We start from the raw sequence: 22,169 nt of genomic DNA on the forward strand, positions 1-22,169 counted from the left end.
TGAAGCTGGTGTTTTCTCTGCAGCAACTAGCAACTAGACACTGACAGGGGAAGACCCAAGTGGGGTCCCTCCTCCTTCTCTCTCTCTCTCTCTCCAGTCCACCTTGCAAGCCTCGAATCCTGTCTGCTGGCACAACCACCTAGGCCTATCACTGTTTCAGACAGAGACCCAGTGAAGGTAATCATCTGCTTCTCCAGGGAAACCCCAAATCAGCTGGCTACATCTGCAAGCCGGGAGCGTCAGGACCGCCGAGTTCAGCTGGAAGCCAGCCAACTCACCAAACTCCATATACTGTATACCTCTTTTTATTGCTTTGGACTCTAATCTGACTAATCTATCCTTCCCCACTCTGTAACCTATTTGTGTGTGTGTGTGTGTGTGTGAACCTCGAGTGTGTGTGTGTGAAAGTTGAAGCGTAGTTCATTATTATACTTAGATCGGTTTAAGTACAATAAAGCTAACCTCTTTCTATGTTAAATTCAAGAAAACCTGTCCAATTTGTTTTTAATGATCATAGCAAGTAAATAGTTAATGAATTGGCAAGCACAGCCACTTAAAAAAGAGAAATAAACCTGTTTTGGTCCAGTAAGGAGAGAGATAAGAGGGGAGCCCTTTGACCTCTCCTCACCTGATCGTAACAACCATGGTTTAGGTTGGGTCACTTTTGGTATTACTGTCACAATAACGATGCTATTAGTAGCATTGCAAAAATGTGTTTTTATTTGTCAGGTCTTTCATTGGAGCTCTTCTGTCATGCTGTTATCATTTATTCACAAAGATTTGTTTATTTCTTTATGTTGTGTGGCACTTTTAGGCTGGTTTGATTGGACTATGATTTAGAGATTCGCTATACCAGACACTGATGTGCAGCTCAGCGAAGATGTGCAAATATCAAGTAAATAAAAGAAGATGGCTTTGCCTAAGTCACTATACCTTCCAAAATCTTTCCACATTACAGTAGCTATTTGATTAAGGTATACCAATGCCAAACACAAATTTGCTTCTCACTACCATTATACAGAATTTATGGTCCTAATAACTGAATTTAAATGTATACTGCTGGCACATGTATAGCCTTTCTCTAGTCATTTATATCTTGGAATGCAGAACAATGAATATCAACAATTGCCAATTTCACTAAAATCAGAACATTTTACGATAGCAATCGAATTGTTAACATATTAAACTGTTGTTTGAATGCAGAATTAGTTGCACAATTTATTTAATAAGCTAACATACATCATTTGTTTTTCATCTGTCATATACAGCAATCCCAATTTAAACCCTGGTGCCTTTGCAAAAGCATGATTTGTTCATGACATTTTAATGGAAGCCTGTGTGTGTGTTTCTGTACTTCTGTACAGATGACTTCTGGATTGAGAATTTACAGTCTTTTTTGTTTTCTCTCTCTAGGTTCTTGAAGTTTCTCTCTCATCAACTCCACATTCATTCTCTTGGCCCCCCCATTCTCAAAACTCTATGAATACATTTAATGTAAAAAAAATACAAAATGAACAAGGCCAGCTGGCCCATTGAGTTTGTACCATACAGCCATATTGCACTGAACATCAGTACACCCTAATTCTCCCCACCCACCAGTAGTCATGTAACCTCCTGGGACCGACACGAAGAGATAGAGGAAACACAAGACCAATTCAGGGAAAAGAAATTCTGGGAAATTCCACTCCAAATTCCAGTAATCAAAATGAGTACAAGGAAATCACTTTGATCATGAAACACATCACTGATTCTCCCACCTACGTTTTGTATGCAGTGATATTAATCCCCACTTGGAATTTGTCTAGTGCTCTTTTGAACACTTGCCATAAACCTGCCTTACTGCATGAGCTGGCAACTTGTTCAAAAGGTCAATAACCCTCTGCAAAAAGAAAAACCTTTTAGCATTTAACTTAGTTCTTTGCTTACATAACTCATAGTCTAAAAGCGAAGACCAAAGTACGGAAAGTCCTCATCAGGGAACTCCTCTTTGCAGACGATGCTGCATTAACATCTCACACTGAAGAGTGTCTGCAGAGACTCATCGACAGGTTTGCGGCCGCCTGCAATGAATTTGGCCGAACCATCAGCCTCAAGAAAACGAACATCATGGGACAGGACGTCAGAAATGCCCCATCTATCAATATCGGCGACCACACTCTGGAAGTGGTTCAAGAGTTTACCTACCTAGGCTCAACTATCACCAGTAACCAGTCTCTCGATGCAGATTTAAACAAGCGCATGGGAAAGGCTTCCTCTGCTATGTTCAGACTGGCCAAGAGAGTGTGGGAAAATGGCGCACTGACACAGAACACAAAAGTCCAAGTGTATCAAGCCTGTGTCCTCAGTACCTTGCTCTACGGCAGCAAGGCCTGGACAACGTACGTCAGCCAAGAGTGACGTCTCAACACATTCCATCTTCGCTGCCTCCGGAAAATCCTTGGCATCAGGTGGCAGGACCGTATCTCCAACACAGAAGTCCTCGAGGCGGCCAACATCCCCAGCATATACACCCTACTAAGCCAGCGGCGCCTGAGATGGCTTGGCCATGTGAGCCGCATGGAAGATGGCAGGAACCCCAAAGACACATTGTACAGCGAGCTCGTCACTGGTACCAGACCCACCGGCCGTCCATGGCTCCGCTTTAAAGACGTCTGCAAACGCGACATGAAGTCCTGTGACATTGATCACAAGTCATGGGAGTCAGTTGCCAGCGATTGCCAGAGCTGGCGGGCAACCATAAAGGTGGGGCTAAAGTGTGGCGAGTCGAAAAGACTTAGCAGTTGGCAGGAAAAAAGACAGAAGCGCAAGGAGAGAACCAACTGTGTAACAGCCCCGACAACCAATTTAATCTGCAGCACCTGTGGAAGAGTCTGTCACTCTAGAAGTGGCCTTTATAGCCACTCCAGGCGCTGCTGCACAAACCACTGACCACCTCCAGGTGCTTACCCATTGTCTCTCGAGACAAGGAGGCCAAAGAGAGAGAGTCATGTTCTATTGGTTTTCCCTGATCTATCTAATGCCTAAAACTGAAAATGAATAGAAAAATATAACCTAAGTCAATATGGCATAGAACTACAACAGTTTTAACAACAATTAGAAATGGCTCAAATTAACATAATATCTAAACATCAGATAACAGGTCACCAGTGAAGCTTGGATAACACTTAGCACATTCATTGTGATTATCAATTATGCACGGCACTGATTGCTGATAATAAAACACTACTCACGCGCAACCAAAACAGAAAATGCCTGAAATACTCAGCAGGTCAGGCAGCATCTAGAGAAAAGCAGAGTTAACGCTTCATTTCGATTACCGTTCATCAGAATGGGCAAAGGTTAGAAAGGTTTTGAGCAAGTGAAAGGGGGTTGGGTGGAAGAAGAACAAAAGGGAAGGTCTGTGTTAGGGCAGAGGGCAGGCCACATTAAATGCCAAAAGGTTTCATGGTACAAAGCCAAGTAGAGAAACAAAATGCAGAATTAGTTGTGTCTGGATGAGGTGTAGATGGCAGTATTTTATGGGCCCTGCAAGAGTGGATTTGGTGGTGTTTGAGGTGATTTTAATTAGGTGGGAAGTGTTTTTCGGATTTCCAATGGCGGGATATTTTACCGAAATTAAGTCGACGGCATGTTTGTGATGTTTGGGGGCTCCCTCCGCACGGTAGCAGATTGCTTTCATTTAAATTCCGTGAATACTCATTACCCTACCCTGAGTTACAATTAAGTACTACTTGCCACTGAAGTGAATGGCGACGCTATTCCTGTGCTATCGGTTCACATTTGTTTCAATGTGGCATGCAACAGTCGGCTTTGTGCAGTTGAGTCTGAAGTCAGTGTACTTCTTTCTTGACCTCATTGGCAAAATGAATGCCAACATTGGAATGGATGTTTGGCTCCAGGCTCAGCAGTGGCAAGGGTGATTCTTCTCAGGGAATGGTGGCGAAGTCTTGGGGGTGTGTGGATGAAGGAGCAGGGGAGGGTACTCAGGGGGGAGCGAGGGAGGGTACTTGGGGAGGTGCAGGGGAGGTTACTCGGGGAGGACAAAGGGTGGGGTGATCAGGTGCATGGAGGAGCAGGGGAGGGAGGAGAGGAGGACAAAAGGTGGAGTGATTGGGTGTATGGAGGAGCAGTAGAGGGAGGAGAGGAGCGTCCAGGGTATGATGTGGTTGTTATTGCTGCTGAAGCTGGCTGTGTGGGCGTGGTGGGTTGATTTAAGCTTTACAGTCAACAGATGGTCACGAGGGGGCTAAAGGGAGGGATGAGTGCTCTCAACATTGGGGACCTGTGGGGCAAAGTCAGGGTACTGGCTGGCAGAGGGAACTGTCACAGTCGATGGTGGCAAATGGATTCTGAAGGGAGGGGAAGGTCAAGACCTAGTGTTGGGTACTCTACAACATCATAGGGAGGGGAATGGAACTCGACAATAATATTAAGGTGCATTTGAGAAGAATCAAGGCATGTCAATGGTAATGGGAGTAGGAATGGTGGGAGGGATGGCATGAATAAATTGATTGTGAGACTGTGCAAGGTAATGGGAGGAGGTTCAATGGTAATGGAGGGAAGGGTTAAGGTTACATTGGGTGGGTCAAGGGTGATGGGTGCAGGCTGGAAGGTTGCAGGAGGAGATTGGAAGGTGGGGAGACTTGCCCTAAATTAAACACGCACCATTTTCTCCAACGATAATGCCACCAAAGTGGTCACTCAAGGATTGCAAGGATAGCGGGAGGAGACAAATAATACTGTTACAACTGAGGTGGGAGGAGTGCAATGTTAATTCAGTCCCACTTCTCAACGGGTCACAGCATATCCATAAATTTTCCCACCTACCGATAAACAGCCGATTACATACTCTATTTGTCCCCCAGAATAAAGCACACCAACCAGGTTTCTTTAATCAACAATAACATTAACTATTTACTATAAAAACAAGTCTTTACCAATAATGAGATAAGTTTATATATGAAAAGCTCCTTATTTCCCTATCCCTCATGCACCCACGCATACATTCAAAACAAATAACCGGTTAACTGGGGAAAAAGGATTTTTGGTTTACAGTTGTTTCATAGAAATGAAAGGAAAAATAAAATAACTTAGGTTGTCACGTTCTGGTCGGAAGTTCTTCGGTTTGGTGAGGTGTCCCAGAGTCGAATAGTCGGATGCCACTCCAAGTCTCTCCAGGCGAGGTTGATGAACAGTCTGTGATGGGTAGGCGTTCAAGGCAGTTCAACTGCAGCAGGCTTCATTTAGGTCTTTCATCAGGGGTGCAGCAACAAGTGTTCTTGGGTTTTGCAGCAGCAGGATGGCAGTAGAAGATTTCTTCAGCTTTCAGGATTTCTTAAAACACAGGAGGGAACAGGAACCACACTTGATGCAGGGATTCTTCAGAGACAGGAAGCAATAGGAATTTGCCACCTTTGAAATACAGGATTTCTTCTCAAGAGATGCAGGATTCCTTTACAGAGAGGTAACACTTTTCTGGGTTTTCCTCTCTGATCCCCAGGCAAGTCAAAGCCAAATTTCAAATGCCTGCTCTTTAACCTTCCTAAACAGGTCATCTGTCCAGATATAGTCTCCCTTGCGCTGTGGAGGTCAAACCCCTTGCTGCTTTCCTTGAAATTGCCTGCTTTCCTGTCCTTGTACACAAGTTCAGCTTCCTTTCATAACATCCAAAAATTTCAGCTATTTGCAGGTGTCAATGCCCACTTAAAAATCCTTTTTTTAGTTTTTTAAAGCCCACAGAATTCTAAATTTTAAATACATAAAAAACCTTGTAACAATGGTGGGTGGGATTTCCACTTGGCTACAATTCTAAGGGCACATAAAAGTGAACTGCTCATTGCCTCGATGGCTCAGCTGACTGGCAAGAGAGGGCTGAATTGGAACGCTTTGCTTATATCATTTTTTGAACAGCTACAGCGACATGGTTTTCACGCACTCAATTTGCCTACTACCACGGGAAGAAAAGCAGAAGGAGCAACTAAGGAGGCTCTTTTTCCTCAACGCATGATGCCTGAATGCCAACAACAGGCAGAACAAGAAGGTGAGGATGCTTCAACTGATAACATCCAGGAATGTCCTTATCGAAGATGGGCACAGGCACATCATTGCATCCTCAGGACAAGGACAAATTACCTACAAATGTCAGGGAGGCTTTGCCAGAGATGCCTAAGGATGTCACAGGAATTGGTGATAGAAATTTGTAGGATCCTGCAACCACTTGGGTTTGGTGGGATCCCCATGCCAATTGCCCTCAAGGGACTGCTGCACTCAAATGTTTTGCTAGCAGGGCCTTCCAGGGATCAACGGGCGACATATGTGGCATATCACAGTTTGTGACCCATAGGTTCATCAAAGAGGTGACCGATGCCCTTTTTCGACATGCCAATGATTTCATCTCCTTACCTGTAGACGAGGACAGCCAGACAGCAAGGTCTCTGGCTTTCAGTGCCATTGCTGGGCTCCCTTCAGTGCAAGGGATGATCGACTGAACTCATGTGGCCATTAGAGCTCCCTAGGACCAGCCTGCTGCAATTGTGAATCGTAAAGGTATACAATTTTGAACATACAACTGGTTTGCAACCACAGGAGAAGAATAATGCAGGTTTGTGCTCGTTTCCAAGGAAGCTGTCACGACTCATACATTTTGAGGAAATCACAGCTGCCAGGAGTTTTTGCAGAACAAATCGCAGTGGACAGCTTGATCCTGGGTGACAAGGGTTATCCCCTTTGGACATGGTTGATGACACCAGTGTGGCATCCTCAAAACGCAGCTGAAGAGAGATGCAATGCTGCTCACGGATCCGACAGAGCCATCATCGAAAACACCATTGAAATGCTAAAAATGTGCTTACAATGCCTTGACCGGTCTGGAGGGGCTCTTCGGGAAACACCAGAGAGGGTCTCATGAATAATCATTGTCAGCAGCGAGAGCTGCGGCGGCAAGAACGGGAACAGGTGAGAGGAACCGGGTGATAAAAGGAGCTGAGGCCCGAGACTAGAAGCAGCAGCGAGAGCAACAGCGTTGAGAACGGGAACAGGCGAGAGGAGCCGGGAGATAAAAGGAGCTGAGGCCCGAGACTAGAAGCAGCAGCGAGAGCAGTGGTGGTGAGAGACACTCTGCTCTGATCTGTTCTATGGACCTGCTTGACCAGCAAAAATCGAAGTGTGATGTCACAGGAGAGTTGGTAAGTGATTGGTGGGTATTTCTTTCTTCCGTGTCTCCAGTGTTTTTTTTTGTAGTTTTGGCCAAGTGATTTGAATCAGGTGACGTCATTACAGGTTAAGAGTACACTTAAATAGTTCTTATTTTTTTGAAATACTGAGATACAAATTAATTAATTAAATAGAATAGAGATGGCTGGGCAGGCGATGTGTTGCAGCTGTAGTGTGTGGGAGCTGGTGGACGCCGGTGCGATCCACGATGACCACATCTGCAGCAAGTGCTGGCTGCTTGAGGAACTTGGGCTCAGAGTTGATGAGCTGGAGTCCGAGCTGCGGACACTGAGACACATCAGGGAGGGGGAGAGTTACCTGGACACTGTGTTTCAGGAGACAGTCACACCCCTTAGTGACTGTGAGTGAGGCAGGTATGGGGATCCAGAATTTAGCTTTGGAGGAGCCTCAGCCAGTGCCCTTATCCAATAGGTACAAGGTTCTTGCTCCCAGTGTGGACGAAAGCACAGATTGTAGGGAGGATGAGGGAACTGACCACAGCACCATGGTTCAGAGTGTCATTCAAGTGGGGGGAGAAAAGAGAAATGTAGTTGTAGTAGGGGATAGCATAGTTAGGGGAGTAGATACTGTTCTCTGCAGCAAAGATAGAGAGTCCCGAAGGCTGTGTTGCCTACCTGGTGCCAAGGTTAAGGACATCTCTTCTGGGATGGAGAGGAACTTGGAGTAGGAGGGAGAATATCCAGTTGTCGTGGTCCACGTAGGTACCAACGACATAGGTAGTACGAGGAAAGAGGTTCTGCTGAGGGACTCTGAGCAGCTTGGGACCAAATTAAAAAGCAGAACCACAAAGGTAATAATCTCCAGATTACTACCTGAGTCACGTGCAAATTGGCATAGGGTAAATAAGATTAGAGAAGTAAATGTGTGGCTCAAAGATTGGTGTGGGAGAAATTGGTTCTGATTCATGGGACACTGGCACCACTACTGGGGAAAGAGAGAGCTGTTCCGTTGGGATGGGCTTCACTTGAACCATGCTGCGACCAGTGTCCTGACAAATCGTATAACTAGATTTAGATAAGGCTTTAAACTAAATAGTGGGGGGGTGGGTTCAATTGAAAGGAAGTTTAAAAAGTCGAAAAGTAATGAGAGAGCAGAGGTGCAGGATAGTGAAGGAGCATACATTAATCAGAGAGTGACTGGAAGGGACAGACAATACAATCATAAGAGTACAGCAGAAATTAGAACCAGAGTAGGTAAAAATGGTAAAAAGTCAAAGCTTAAGGCTCTTTATCTGAATGCACGTAGCATTTGTAACAAAATAGATGAGCTGACGGCATAGTTAGAAATAAATGAATATGATTTGATAGCTATCACTAAGAGATGGTTGCAGGATGACCAGGACTGGATTCTTAATGCTCAAGGATATTCGACGTTCCGGAAGAATAGGCAGAAAGGAAAAGGAGGTGGGTTAGCTTTGTTATTAAAGGAAGGGATCAGTGCAGTTGTGAGTAATGATATAGGTGTAATAGATTGTGATGTAGAATCAGTTTGGGTGGAAATAAGGAATGGCAAGGGAAAGAAATCACGGGTGGGAGTGGTCTCTAGGCCTCCGAAGAGTAGCCTCCCTGTAGGACAAGATATTAATCAGGAAATAATGGAGGCATGTAAGAAGGGCACTGCAATTATCATGGGTGGTTTTAATCTGCATATAGACTGGACAAATCAAACTGGTAAGGGTAGCATGGAAGACGAATTTGTAGGGTGCTTCAGGAATTGTTACTTAGAGCAATACGTTGCAGAACCTACCAGGGAACAGGCTATTTTAGATTTGGTATTGTGTAATGAGGTCGGATTAATAAGAGATCTCATAGTTAAGGATCCTTCAGGGGGAAGCGATCACAACATGGTAGAATTTCAAATTCAGCTTGACGATGAGCAACTCGGGTCTCAAATCAGTGTCTTCAACTTTAAAAAGGGCAATTACAGATGTATGAAGAAAGACAACAAAAACAAGAAATGCTGGATTCACTCAGCAGGTCTGGCAGCATCTGTGGAAAGAGAAGCAGAGTTAACGTTTCGGGTCAGTGACCCTTCTTCGGAACTGACAAATATTAGAAAAGTCACAGATTATAAACAAGTGAGGTGGGGGTTGGGCAAGAGATAACAAAGGAGAAGGTGCAGATTGGACCAGGCCACATAGCTGACCAAAAGGTCACGGAGCAAAGGCAAACAATATGTTAATGGTGTGTTGAAAGACAAAGCATTAGTACAGATTAGGTGTGAATATACTGAATATTGAACAGCAGCAAGTGCAAACCTGAAGAAAAACAACCTGAAAAAAACAGTGGGTAAGCAAACTGAACAAACTAAGATGAAATGAAATAAATGCAAAAAAAGATTGTAAAAAATGTAAAAAGGAATGTAAAAAAAAAAGGAAGAAAAAATAACTAAAAATGACTAAAAATGAAAGTAAAGTGGGGGGCTGTCATGCTCTGAAATTATTGAACTCAATGTTCAGTCCGGCAGGCTGTAGTGTGCCTAATCGGTAGATGAGATGCTGTTCCTCGAGCTTGCGTTGATGTTCACTGGAACACTGCAGCAATCCCAGGACAGAGATGTGAGCATGAGAGCAGGGGGGAGTGTTGAAATGGCAAGCAACCGGAAGCTCAGGGTCCTGCTTGCGGACTGAGCGGAGATGTTCCGCAAAGCGGTCACCCAGTCTGCGCTTGGTCTCCCCAATGTAGAGGAGACCACACTGTGAGCAGCGAATACAGTATACTACATTGAAAGAAGTACAAGTAAATCGCTGCTTCACCTGAAAGGAGTGTTTGGGGCCTGGGATAGTGAGGAGAGAGGAGGTAAATGGGCAGGTATTACACCTCCTGCGATTGCAAGGGAAGGTGCCCTGGGACGGGGACGAGGTGGTGGGGGTAATGGAGGAGTGGACCAGGGTGTCGCGGAGGGAACGATCCCTTCGGAATGCTGACAGGGGAAGGGAGGGGAAGATGCGACTGGTAGTGGCATCACGCTGGAGATGGCGAAAATGGCGGAGGATGATCCTTTGGATATGGAGGCTGGTGGGATGAAAAGTGAGGACAAGGGGAACCCTGTCACGGTTCTGGGAGGGAGGGGAAGGGGTGAGGGTAGAGGTGCGGGGAATGGGTCGGACACGGTTGAGGGCCCTGTCAACCACAGTGGGGGGAAATCCTCCTGCCTCGGTTGAGAAAGAGTTGTCTAAAGCAGGCTGGGAACATAAACTACAGGGGAAGTCAGTAGATGAGTAGTGGCAGACTTCTAAGCAGATATTTCATAACACTCAGCAAACATTTATTCCAGTCAAAAGGAAGGACTCGATGAGAACAATGAACCAACCATGGATAACAAAGGAAGTTAGGGAGCATATCAAATCAAAAACAAAGGCGTACAATGTGGCGAAAACGAGTGGTAGGCCAGAGGATTGGAAATTTTTTAGAAACCAGCAGCGGATGACTAAAAACTAATAAAGAGGGAGAAAATTGATTGAGAGTAAATTGGCAAGAAATATAAAAATAAACAGTAAGAGCTTCTACAGGTATATTAAAAGGAAGAGAGTAGCTAAAGTAAGTGTGGGACCCTTACAGGATGAGACTTTTTTTTTATTCATTCATGGGATGTGGGCGTCACTGGCCAGGCCAGCATTTGTTGCCCATCCCTAATTGCCCTTGAGAAGGTGGTGGTGAGCTGCCTTCTTGAACCGCTGCAGTCCATTTGGGGTAGGTATACCCACAGTGCTGTCAGGAAGGGAGTTCCAGGATTTTGATCCAGCGACAGTGAAGGAATAGCAATATAGTTCCAAGTCAGGATGGTGTGTGACTTGGAGGGGAACTTGCAGGTGGTGGTGTTCCCATGTATTTGCTGCCCTTGTCCTTCTAGTTGGTAGAGGTCGCGGGTTTGGAAGGTGCTGCCGAAGGAGCCTTGGTGCATTGCTGCAATGCATCTTGTAGATGGTACACGCTGCTGCCACTGTGCGTTGGTGGTGGAGGGAGTGAATGTTTGTAGATGGGGTGCCAATCAAGCGGGCTGCTTTGTCCTGGATGGTGTCGAGCTTCTTGAGTGTTGTTGGAGCTGCACCCATCCAGTCAAGTGGAGAGTATTCCATCACACTCCTGACTTGTGCCTTGTAGATGGCGGACAGGCTTTGGGGAGTCAGGAGTTACATGCCTCAAGATTCCTAGCCTCTGACCTGCTCTTGTAGCCACGGTATTTATATGGCTACTCCAGTTCAGTTTCTGGTCAATGGTAGCCCCTCGGATGTTGATAGTGGGGGATTCAGCGATGGTAATGCCATTGAATGTCAAGGGGAGATGGTAAGATTCTCTCTTGTTGGAGATGGTCATTGCCTGGCACTTGTGTGGCGCGAATGTTACTTGCCACTTATCAGCCCAAGCCTGGATATTGTCCAGGTCTTGCTGCATTTCGACGCGGACTGCTTCAGTATCTGAGGAGTCACGAATTGTGCTGAACATTGTGCAACCATCAGCGAACATCACCACTTCTGACCTTATGATTGAAGGAAGGTCATTGATGAAGCAGCTGAAGATGGTTGGGCCTAGGACACTACCCTGAGGAACTCCTGCAGTGATGTCCTGGAGCTGAGATGATTGCCCTCCAACAACCACAACCATCTTCCTTTGCGCTAGGTTTGACTCCAGCCAGCAGAGGGTTTTCACCCTGATTCTCATTGACCTTAGTTTTGCTAGGGCTCCTTGATGCCATACTCAGTCAAATGCTGCCTTGACGTCAAGGGCAGTCACTCTCACCTCACCTCTTGAGTTCAGCTCTTTTGTCTATGTTTGAACCAAGGCTGTAATGAGGTCAGGAGCTGAGTGGCCCTGGCGGAACCCAAACTGAGCGTCACTGAGCAGGTTATTGCTAAGCAAGTGCTGCTTGATGGCACTGTTGATGATGCCTTCCATCACTTTACTGGGGAATTAATACAGGGAAATGGCAGATAATTTAAACCAATATTTTTCATCGGTCTTCATGGTGGAGGACAGTATAAACATCCCAACAATAATAGATCAGCAAGGTGTAAATGGGAGGGAGGAACTTGTAACAATCTCTATCACGAGGGAAAAGGTGTTGGACAAACTGATGGGACTAAAGGCAGATAAGTCGCCAGGACCTGATGGCCTGCATCCAAGGGTTTTAAAAGACGTGGCTGCAGAGATAGTGGAGGCATTGGTCATAATATACCAAAACTCACTGGATTCTAGTAGGGTACCAACGGATTGGAAAACCGTTAATTTGACACCCCTATTCAAGAAAGGAGGGAGACAGAAAGCAGGAAACTACAGACCAGTTAGCTTAACATCAGTCATTGGGAAAATGCTAGAGTCCATTATTAAGGAAGAAATAGCAGGACATTTAGAAAAACATAATGCAATCAAACAGAGTCAACATGGTTTTATGAAAGGGAAATCATGTTTGACACATTTGTTCGAGTTCTTTGAGCATATAACAAGCAGAGTGGATAAAGGGAAACCAATAGATGTAGTGTATTCGGATTTTCAGAAGGCTTTTGATAAGGTGCCACATAAAAGGTTATTGCACAAAATAAGAGCACAGCGTATTGGGGGTAATGTGTTGGCATGGATTGAGGACTGGCTAACACACAGAAGGTAGAGAGTCGGGATCAATGGGTCTTCTTCAGGTTGGAAAGCTGTAACTAGTGTGGTGCCACAAGGATCGGTCCTAGGGCCTCAACTATTTACGATTTATATTAATGACTTAGAGGAAGGGACAGAGTGTAGTGTATCCAAATTTGCTGATGATACAAAAATAGGTGGGAAGGCATGTTGTGATGAGGACACAAAGAATCTGCAAAGGGATATAGATCGGTTAAGTGAGTGGGCAAGAACTTGGCAGATGGTGTTCAATGTGGGAAAGTGTGAGGTTATCCACTTTGGTAGGAAGAATAAAAAGGCAGATTATTATTTAGATGGAGAAAGACGACAAAATACTGCAGTACAGAGGGATCTAGGTGTTCTTGTGCATGAAACACAAAAGGTTAGCATGCAGGTGCAGCAAGTAATTAGGAAGGCAAATGGAATTTTGGCCTTTATTGCTAGGGGGTTAGAGTTTAAAAATAGGGAAGTCTTGTTACAACTGTACAGGGTGTCGGTGAGGCCATACCTGGAGTACTGCGTACAGTTTTGGTCCCCGTATTTAAGGAAGGATATGCTAGCATTGGAGACAGTTCAGAAAAGGTTCACTAGGCTGATTCCTGGGATGATGGGGTTGTCTTATCAAGAATGGCTAAACAGGTTAGGCCTTTATTCATTGGAGTTTGAAAGAATGAGAGGTGATCTTATAGAAAAATATAAGATTTTAAGGGGGCTTGACAGGGTAGATGTTGAGAAGATGTTTCCACTAGTGGGGGAATCTCGAACTAGGGGACATAGTTACAGAACAAGGGGGCACACATTTAAAACTGAGATGCGAAGGAATTTCTTCTTTCAGAGGGTGGTGAATCTCTGAAATTCTCTGCCTCAGGGAGTTGTGGAGGCTAGGTCACTAAATGTATTTAAGGAGGAGGTAGATAGATTTTTGAAATCTCAGGGAGTCGAGGGTTAGATGGAGCAGGCCCGAAAGAGGAGTTGAGGCCTGGGACAGATTAGCCATGATCTTATTGAATGGCGGGGCAGGCTTGAGGGGCTGAATGGCCTACTCCTGCTCCTATTTCTTATGTTCTTATGTTCTTATGCTGTGCATTATACAACCTGACAAGCTGGACATGACTATTTTCTGTAGGTGGATGAACAGGAGGAACACCAGTCTTCCGCAGATGAGGATGATTATGAAGAGGGTGAGGATGAGGACAGCAATGCAAATGATGCCATAATAGATATAAGGCCATGGAGAGACATGCAAAGGATATCGGGGAAAACCTCATATTCAGCCAGCAATAAGCCACTTCAAAAAGGAATGTTGGGAGGAGAAAACATACATTCTCCCAATATGTTCACAGACATCTGGGGTCTTAATCATTGCTGCATTCAAAATGAAGAGCTCTTCTGTCAATAGCACATAAACCTGCAGTGGAAATGTGCCAAACGGCGTGTATGCTATCATCTTCATTAAAATGCGTCATGCGTCTCCATTGAAAATATTGTTCTGCATCAAAGCATTAACCCACACACATAGGAAGCTGCAACGTTGCAGCACTTTGATGTGACCAGCAGATCTAAAGTTCCCTGGGCTATGATGCAATGTAGAGCACAACAATGCGAGGAAAGTAAGGGTGTGACCGCAGATCCATGAATGGAAGGCATTTTGGTAGTGTGATAATTGAAAAATATGCAAATGAGATACAACCATCATTGAGGACTGAAGGCGAATATCAAACTGAAAAGTGGACACTGAACACTTTCTGAAAGGCATTGCAAGCAATAGTCATTTTCCTTTTCAAATGAAACCTAGCAAATAACTTACAAGAGTGCATCAAATATTAAACTAAATAAAGATGTAGAAAATGGAGCAAAATGTGCACAATATTTATAGCACCCGTGCCACCTTCATGCTCAAAACTTCTTCATCTTACGTTTTTTACCACCATGTCTAGGTGCAACCAAGACATTAGAAGCGGAGGTGGAGGCAGTCTGCTCAGTGCGCTACCCCGTTGCTTTGGATAATCATGGTGGACGTCCACTGCAGGCATGGGGCCTTGGTGGCTCCATCGCCAGACTCTTGACTGAGGAAGCTATGCGCTCATATGCCTGGGACATTGCAGATGTCATGGCTTCATGGACTCCTTCATGGCACTCATAAAGCCATGCATGACGTCAGGCATCTCCAACATTTTCCATATAGCTTTACTGCACATCCAACAGACTTGTCATTGCAACAAACAGAGGATCATCATGAGCATGGGGCTGAGCAGGGGTCTGGTCCCCAGCAATCGTCTAATTGTCTGGGGACGCGGCTGGCACATGCTCCCTCAGCTGCTGGGATGTATCTGTGTTGTGACCACCAGCTTCTGACCCAGATTCTAATCTTAAACTCCCTGCGGACCAATTGGATGTATCTGCGGTAGCGGAGGTGGAAGTAAAGGCAGATGATGGTGCATCCTGTGAGGAGGATTTTTGGGCCACACGGCATTCTATGACTCGAGTGCAGGCACCTGCAGTGGAGACACAAACAGAGGCACATTAAGCATCAGATGCACATGAGTTCACACACTTTCCTTTGGTTTGCACATATGGCTGCAAGAGTGGAGATGATACTTCATCCTTACACCTTGAGGATCCTGCCTCGCCATCTATGATCACCCTGCCTCCCTCCTGTCTCGCAATTTCTGGTGTCTCCTCCTCAGTTGGGATCAGAACCCTGATGTCAGGGACACCTCCTCCCATTTTAGCATGCTTGGGCTGTATGTGAGTGTGTATATCCTGCAGGAGACAGTACAGATTTAATGACATGTCAAAAAATGCATCACAACCATTGTATACATGTATCGATATCATTCATTCCGCAGTGAATTTTGCATGACACATCCAAGCACATAAACAATGCCAATCGTCATCTTGGCACACAATCATTTCCTGTATGACACTGAGGCTGCTCACGCATTCCACTGCATGCCTTGTCTACCCTCTGTCTTAAAGACACGAAACCAGGGAGAAAAACAATGGAGCAGCTTTGCCAAGACCACTTGCTCTCGCCGATGTGAGCAAGTTATTGATATGTTTGCGACACGAATCCAGGTTCTGCATGTCACCCCATGTCTCAAGACCTCCTCTGCTACCTCCATCTAGGCCGCCTTGGTCAGGCGGGAGGTCTTATGACTCCATCTGCAGGAAAGAGGACCTCCTGCCTTCCCCTGATGGCCTGGAGGAGAACCTGCAGGGAGGCATCACTGAACCGTGGAACGGGACGCTGCCTGCTGGCTGACATCTGTTTTGTTTTTGCTGCAGGGGAAAAACAATAATGTGCATTTGGCACTGACTTTCACAAATTAAGAGAGGCAAAAGCATTTTGAATTAAGTAAAAGATTTAATTTTGTTAACTGAAGAGACATGACAGGAAGGCTGCTGCTCTTTGAGGCTTCAAACACAGAATGCTTTATATCTGTGACGATCATGATGCTTGACCCAGTGATGGCGGGTTCCAACATGGTTGGCTGTCCCCGCTGCATGATCCCACGTGTCTCCCAAGCGTGTCGCTGCAACATTTACTTAAATATAAAATCACGCAAGATATGGGAAAAATGGAGGAAGCAGAAGTTAAGCCAACTTCTGGTCCTGCCGACGGGAACGCCGCGGGACTCAAAATCCCGGCCAAGGTTGGGGGTGGTGGTGGTGGGGAACAACCCAGCAAAACAACAACGAGAAAAGGAAAAAAAAGGGGGGAGAGGTTATGATCTAAAATTATTGAATTCAACTTAGGACAACAGGACAACAAAAGCACAATGAGCAGTTAAAATATAAACAAACACAGTTGCAAAGTTAAGTGCAAATTTCATAATTTCTTTGGACTTTGATGTATAATATTATAATTTTTTTTCCCTTTCACAAACAGCAAACAGCCAGCACAGATTGTTATATTTAGTACTGACTAATTTCCCAGGGTCCTTAAACAGGCACAATCTGAGTCGGCACTACACACAGAGTCCAAAACAGTACTAGATACGAGAAATTGCATCTTACTATTTATTTGTACATGCTCAAATGTTATTGAAAATTTATCCAAGAGTCTGGATACATCTTCTTGTTATTACTTCTCATAATAGAGACTGATGGTTCCAATATTTTTCCTTTTTTTCTGGTTTCTAGTACACTGACTCACTTGAAAAAGACATTTCCAACCTCAGTCACAGAAAAGTAAAATGAATCCTTGTTGTTTTCTTGCATCAAGGTCTTTATATAGTCAAAATACACCAGAACACCATGTGGCTTCTTTTGCCGTGATTATTTGGTTCAGCATGAGCAGCCAGTAAATGGAGCAGAAGTGGGGAAGAAAATGGTTTAATTCATTGAAAGAGATCTGTAGTTGTCAAAGGGTATGTTTTGAAAGATTTATGTGACAGGTTTTTGACTGCAAACACATTGTAAAAGAACCTCTGATCACTGTCATACATCTTTCTACTCAAAGTGATCACACTGTACACAAGCCATGCACATATCATAAAAATAGCTTTCCTTATCATTATCACAGTAAGTAGAACATCGTGCCAATTCATCATTTAGCCAACTGGATCATACACTAGTACTTTTCAAAATAAATCCATTAATAATAATAAGCAGGATCTTTCTAAAATAATTTAAGCAAATAATAATTGCCTTTCTGCTGATTAAATAAAACTTGAATGGATTGCACTATTTTCTATTTTATTTCCAGAATACAGACATATTTAACAATAGCTGGATGCACATTTACTTCTTTGATAAATCATTTGAAACAGTGCAGACCAAACAGGAAAACAGTTCCATTTAATTCAATAAAGCAACCACTTACTCATTGTGAAATCATTCTCTTCCATTTCTTGACTCATAGTAAGAGACATTCATAATTTCTCAGGACAGAATCCTGCCAATCTGTAAAGCATAAACTCAGATTACCAATGCAAGCCTGTTGAGTGTTACCTGGTTATGGAAAACAAACTTTTCATGTGGGCTATTTACTAGAAAGCCTCATTTGTAAAATATGGCTGAACTTGACATATCCAACCCTCAGCAGTACAATAATCCTGCATATATGGGGCTTCCTCTTTGATGAAATTAAATTAGTTCTTTGTGTCACCAAACATTTTGGTTCCCACAATAATATTTTTCAACCAAAATGCATTGAGTAGGTGGATAATGCAACAAGTGTCAAGATAGAGAATGAAATAACATCACTTGAACCATGCAGAGCAATGCCATGAATGCGTATATCATCTTCTTGTATATATGTTCCATTTTGCAACTACCATGTCAGGTGTTTGTGTACTGCAGCCATTATTGAAAGAAGCAGCAGCCGATAAACCCAATCATTCATGGTATGGAAATTAATTATGAAGAGGGAATAGTTTTCCTGAGGTAGTACATTTAGGACAATATTTTACAGGCTTTGCAAATAGGTTAATCACCCTTATGTTCTGGAATTTAATGAACCAAAATCAAAATGATGTGTGTGTGTGATTTTGTTATTCATTCAATATCAAAAATGACAGAAAATTGTTCAATTGTGACTAATTAATGTGATTGTGGTTTCATACTAATTGCAGATTGTTCGAGTAACAGGGTAGATTCTCCACAGGGACTTTGGAATTAGTAAATCCCCCATGTAGCAAGGCTACCACTCACAGACTGAGTTGACATCAGACTAGCTTCCAGGTCATCTCACTGAAAAAAAAATTCTGAGCTTTCTGAAAGGATTGTGACTTTCACAGGGAGCTTGCCTGAGGAAGAAAATATTGTGAAAGGGCTCCAGATCAAATTTAAAGGGAAGTGACCACTTAAAGCTTATTGGGTGAATATGGGAGAAAACATTCTACGCAATTGGATAAAGTCTCAAATGGATTTATAACATTTTCCCTGAGCTGTATGGGCATGGGAGGGTGGTAGGGGATTGGGGGTGTGTGTTGGTAGTGGGTGTTGAGGGAGAGGGCAGGACGGGTGGTGCAGCAGGAGAGTGTAAATGACAGGCAAAAATTAAATTGGATAAATCCAATGTAGTGACATAAAATGAAGGCTATGGACAAGTGGCAGTGCACCTCACTTCATCATTTTTTTTGTTCTTTCATGGGATGTGGGCATCGCTGGCTAGGCCAGCATTTATTGCCCATCCCTAATTGCCCTTGAAAAAGTGGTGGTGAGCCGTCTTCTTGAACCGCTGCAGTCCATGTAGTGTAGGTATACCCACAGTGCTTTAGGAAGGACGTTCCAGAATTTTGACCCAGCGACATTGAAGGAACGGCGATGTAGTTCCAAGTCAGGTGTTTTGCTTGGAGGGAAACTTGCAAGGCGGTGTTCCCATGTATCTGCTGCCCTTGTCCTTCTAGATGGTAGAGGTTGCAGGTTTGGAAGGTGCTGTCGAAGGAGCCTTTGTGAGTTGCTGCAGTGCATCTTGTAGATGGTACACACTGCTGCCACTATGTATCGGTGGTGGAGGGAGTGAATGTTTGTGGATGGGGTGCCAATCAAATGGGCTGCTTTGTCCTGGATGGTGTCTAGCTTCTTGAGTGTTGTTGGAGCTGCACTCATCCAGGCAAGTGGAGAATAGTCCATCACACTCCTAACTTGTGACTTGTAGGTGATGGACCGGCTTTGGGGAGTCAGGAGTTGAGTTACTCGCCACAGAATTCCCAGTAGCCGACCTGCTCTAGTAACCACAGCATTTATGTGGCTGGTCCAGTTCAGTTTCTGGTCAATAGTAACCCCCAGGATGTTGAAAGTGGGGGATTCAGCGATGGTAATGCCATTGAATGTCCAGGGGAGATGGTTGCATTCTCTCTTGTTTGAGATGGTCATTGCCTGGCACTTATGTGTCGCGAATGTTATTTGACACTTATCAGCCCAAGCCTGAATGTTATCGAGGTCTTGTTGCATCTGGACACGGACTGCTTCAGTATCTGAGGTGTCGCGAATGGTGCTGAACATTGTGCAATCATCAGCCCATTCCCACCTGTGACCTTATGATGGTGGGAAGGTCATTGATGAAGCAGCTGAAGATGGCTGGGCCTAGGACACTTCCCTAAGGAACCCCTGCAATTCCTTTGTGCTAGGTATGACTCCAACCAGTGGAGAGTTTTCCCCCTGATTCCCAACAGCTCCAGTCCTGCTTGCACTCCTTGATGCCACACTCGTTCAAATGGTGCCTTGATGTCAACAGCAGTCATTCTCACCTCACCTCATGAGTTCAGCTCTTTTGTCCACATTTGGACCAAGGCTGTAATGAGGTCAGGAGCGGAGTGGCCCTGGCACAACCCAAACTGAGCATTAGTGAGCAGGTTATTGCTGAGTAAGTGACCCTTGATAGCATTCGATGATACCTTCCATCACTTTGCTGATGATCGAGAGTAGACTGATGGGGCGGTAATTGGCCAGATTGGATTTGTCCTGCATTTTCTGTACAGGACATACCTGGGCAATTTTCCACATTGCCGGGTAAATGCCAGCGTTGTAGCTGTACTGGAACAGCTTGGCTAGGGGCATAGCAAGTTCTGGAGCACAGGTCTTCAGTACTATTGCCGGAATGTTATCAGTACTTTGCAGTATCCAGTGCCTTCAGCTGTTTCTTGATATCACGTGGAGTGAATCGAATTGGCTGAAGACTGGCATCTGTGATACTGGGGACTTCAGGAGGAGGTGTAGATGGATCATTCACTCGGCACTTCTGGCTGAAGATGGTTGCAAAGGGTTCGGCCTTGTCTTTTGTACTGATGTTCTTGTCTCCCCCATTGTTGAGGATGGGGATATTTGTGGAGCCGCCTCCTGCCATCAGAGCCTCGTTGCCCACGTTTTTCCTGCCCCGTGCCTCATTTACGCCAATTGACTGGCTGCCGTGTGATCTCGGTCGGCTGACCACATTCGTCACGTATGATGGCGGCATCCGCTTCCAGTGCTGCAGCCGGGACCCATGCCATTCTGACCAAATTCATCCCATAGTGTGGAGGCCACTGAGCTGCCACCAGCATAAATCCTGCTGGTTGCTGTGAAAAAGCTAGCTGTGTCCCTCTTTCTGCTTACAGGAGAAAAGTGCCCACAACACAAGGGGACAGTGAAGGCTGGCGGTGTGATCCCTGACATCCACGCTCAGCTGATGGAAACACAGGTGCTGTCGCCATATTTAAAGCGCTGCCAGCCCTGCATAGAGTGCTGCCTTTCATTGAATCACTGATTCTGGAGTGCTGCTGGACTCTTCTGCTGCAGTGTTGTTGGACCCCCTTGCAGCAGTGCTGCTAGACACCCCTGCTAGTGCTGCTGGACCCCCTTGCTGCAGTGCTGCTGGACCCTCCTGTTGCAGTTTTGCTAGACCGCCCAGCTGCAGTGTTGCTGGACCTTCCTGTTGCAGTGTTGATAGACCCCCCTACTGCAGTGCTGCTGGACCCTCCTGCTGCAGTGCTGCTGAATCCTCCTGTACCAGTGTTCCTAGACCCTCCTGCTGCAGTGTTGCTGGACCCTCCTGTTGCAGTGTTGCTGGATTCTCCTGCTGCAGTGCTGCTGGTCCCCCCCCTGCTGCAGTGTTGCTGGACCCTCCTGTTGCAGTGTTGCTGGACCCTCCTGTTGCAGTGTTGCTGGATTCTCCTGCTGCAGTGCTGCTGGACCCCCCTGCTGCATTGTTGCTGAACCCTCCTGTTGCAGTGCTGCTGGACCCCCCACTGCTGCAGTGTTGATGGACCCTCCTGTTGCAGTGTTGCTAGACCCCCCCTGCTGCAGTGTTGCTGAACCCTCCTGTTGCAGTGTTGCTGGACCCTCCTGTTGCAGTTTTGCTGGATTCTCCTGCTGCAGTGCTGCTGGACCCCCCTGCTGCATTGTTGCTGAACCCTCCTGTTGCAGTGCTGCTGGACCCCCCCTGCTGCAGTGTTGATGGACCCTCCTGTTGCAGTGTTGATGGACCCTCCTGTTGCAGTGTTGTTGGACCCTCCTGTTGCAGTGTTGCTAGACCCCCCCTGCTGCAGTGTTGCTGGACCCTCCTGTTGCAGTGTTGCTGGATTCTCCTGCTGCAGTGCTGCTGGACCCCCCTGCTACATTGTTGCTGGACCCTCCTGTTGCAGTGCTGCTGGACCCCCCCCTGCTGCAGTGTTGATGGACCCTCCTGTTGCAGTGTTGATGGACCCTCCTGTTGCAGTATTGCTGGACCCTCCTGCTGCAGTGCTGCTGGACACTCCTGTTGCAGTGTTGCTGGACTCTTCAGCTGCAGTGCTGCTGGACACACCCATCTGGAGTGTTGCTGGACACCCCTGCTGCTCTGCTGCTGGGCTCCCCTTCTGCAGTGCTGCTGTAATCCCCTGCACCTTTGCACTAGCACTGAGG

The 22,169-nt window shown here is 45.5% G+C and overlaps 1 protein-coding gene across 3 annotated transcripts in view; it reads right to left on the bottom strand.

Annotated features, from left to right (window-relative positions):
* The window catches only part of spock1 (SPARC (osteonectin), cwcv and kazal like domains proteoglycan 1), a 770,011-nt gene that overhangs the window by 721,187 nt on the left and 26,655 nt on the right, over positions 1 to 22,169 (bottom strand). For 2 of the 3 annotated variants that reach the window (XM_068043617.1, XM_068043615.1), the window contains exon 1: positions 17,668 to 17,748. The exons of the other annotated variant lie outside the window; for it this stretch is intronic. The gene's annotated coding sequence lies outside the window, so the exon portion shown is untranslated. Of the gene's footprint in view, positions 1 to 17,667; positions 17,749 to 22,169 lie in introns of those variants that run through there. 3 annotated transcript variants of the gene reach the window in all.

The sequence above is a fragment of the Heterodontus francisci genome, chromosome 12, assembly GCF_036365525.1.
Source record: "Heterodontus francisci isolate sHetFra1 chromosome 12, sHetFra1.hap1, whole genome shotgun sequence".
In the NCBI taxonomy this organism is placed as follows: domain Eukaryota; kingdom Metazoa; phylum Chordata; class Chondrichthyes; order Heterodontiformes; family Heterodontidae; genus Heterodontus; species Heterodontus francisci.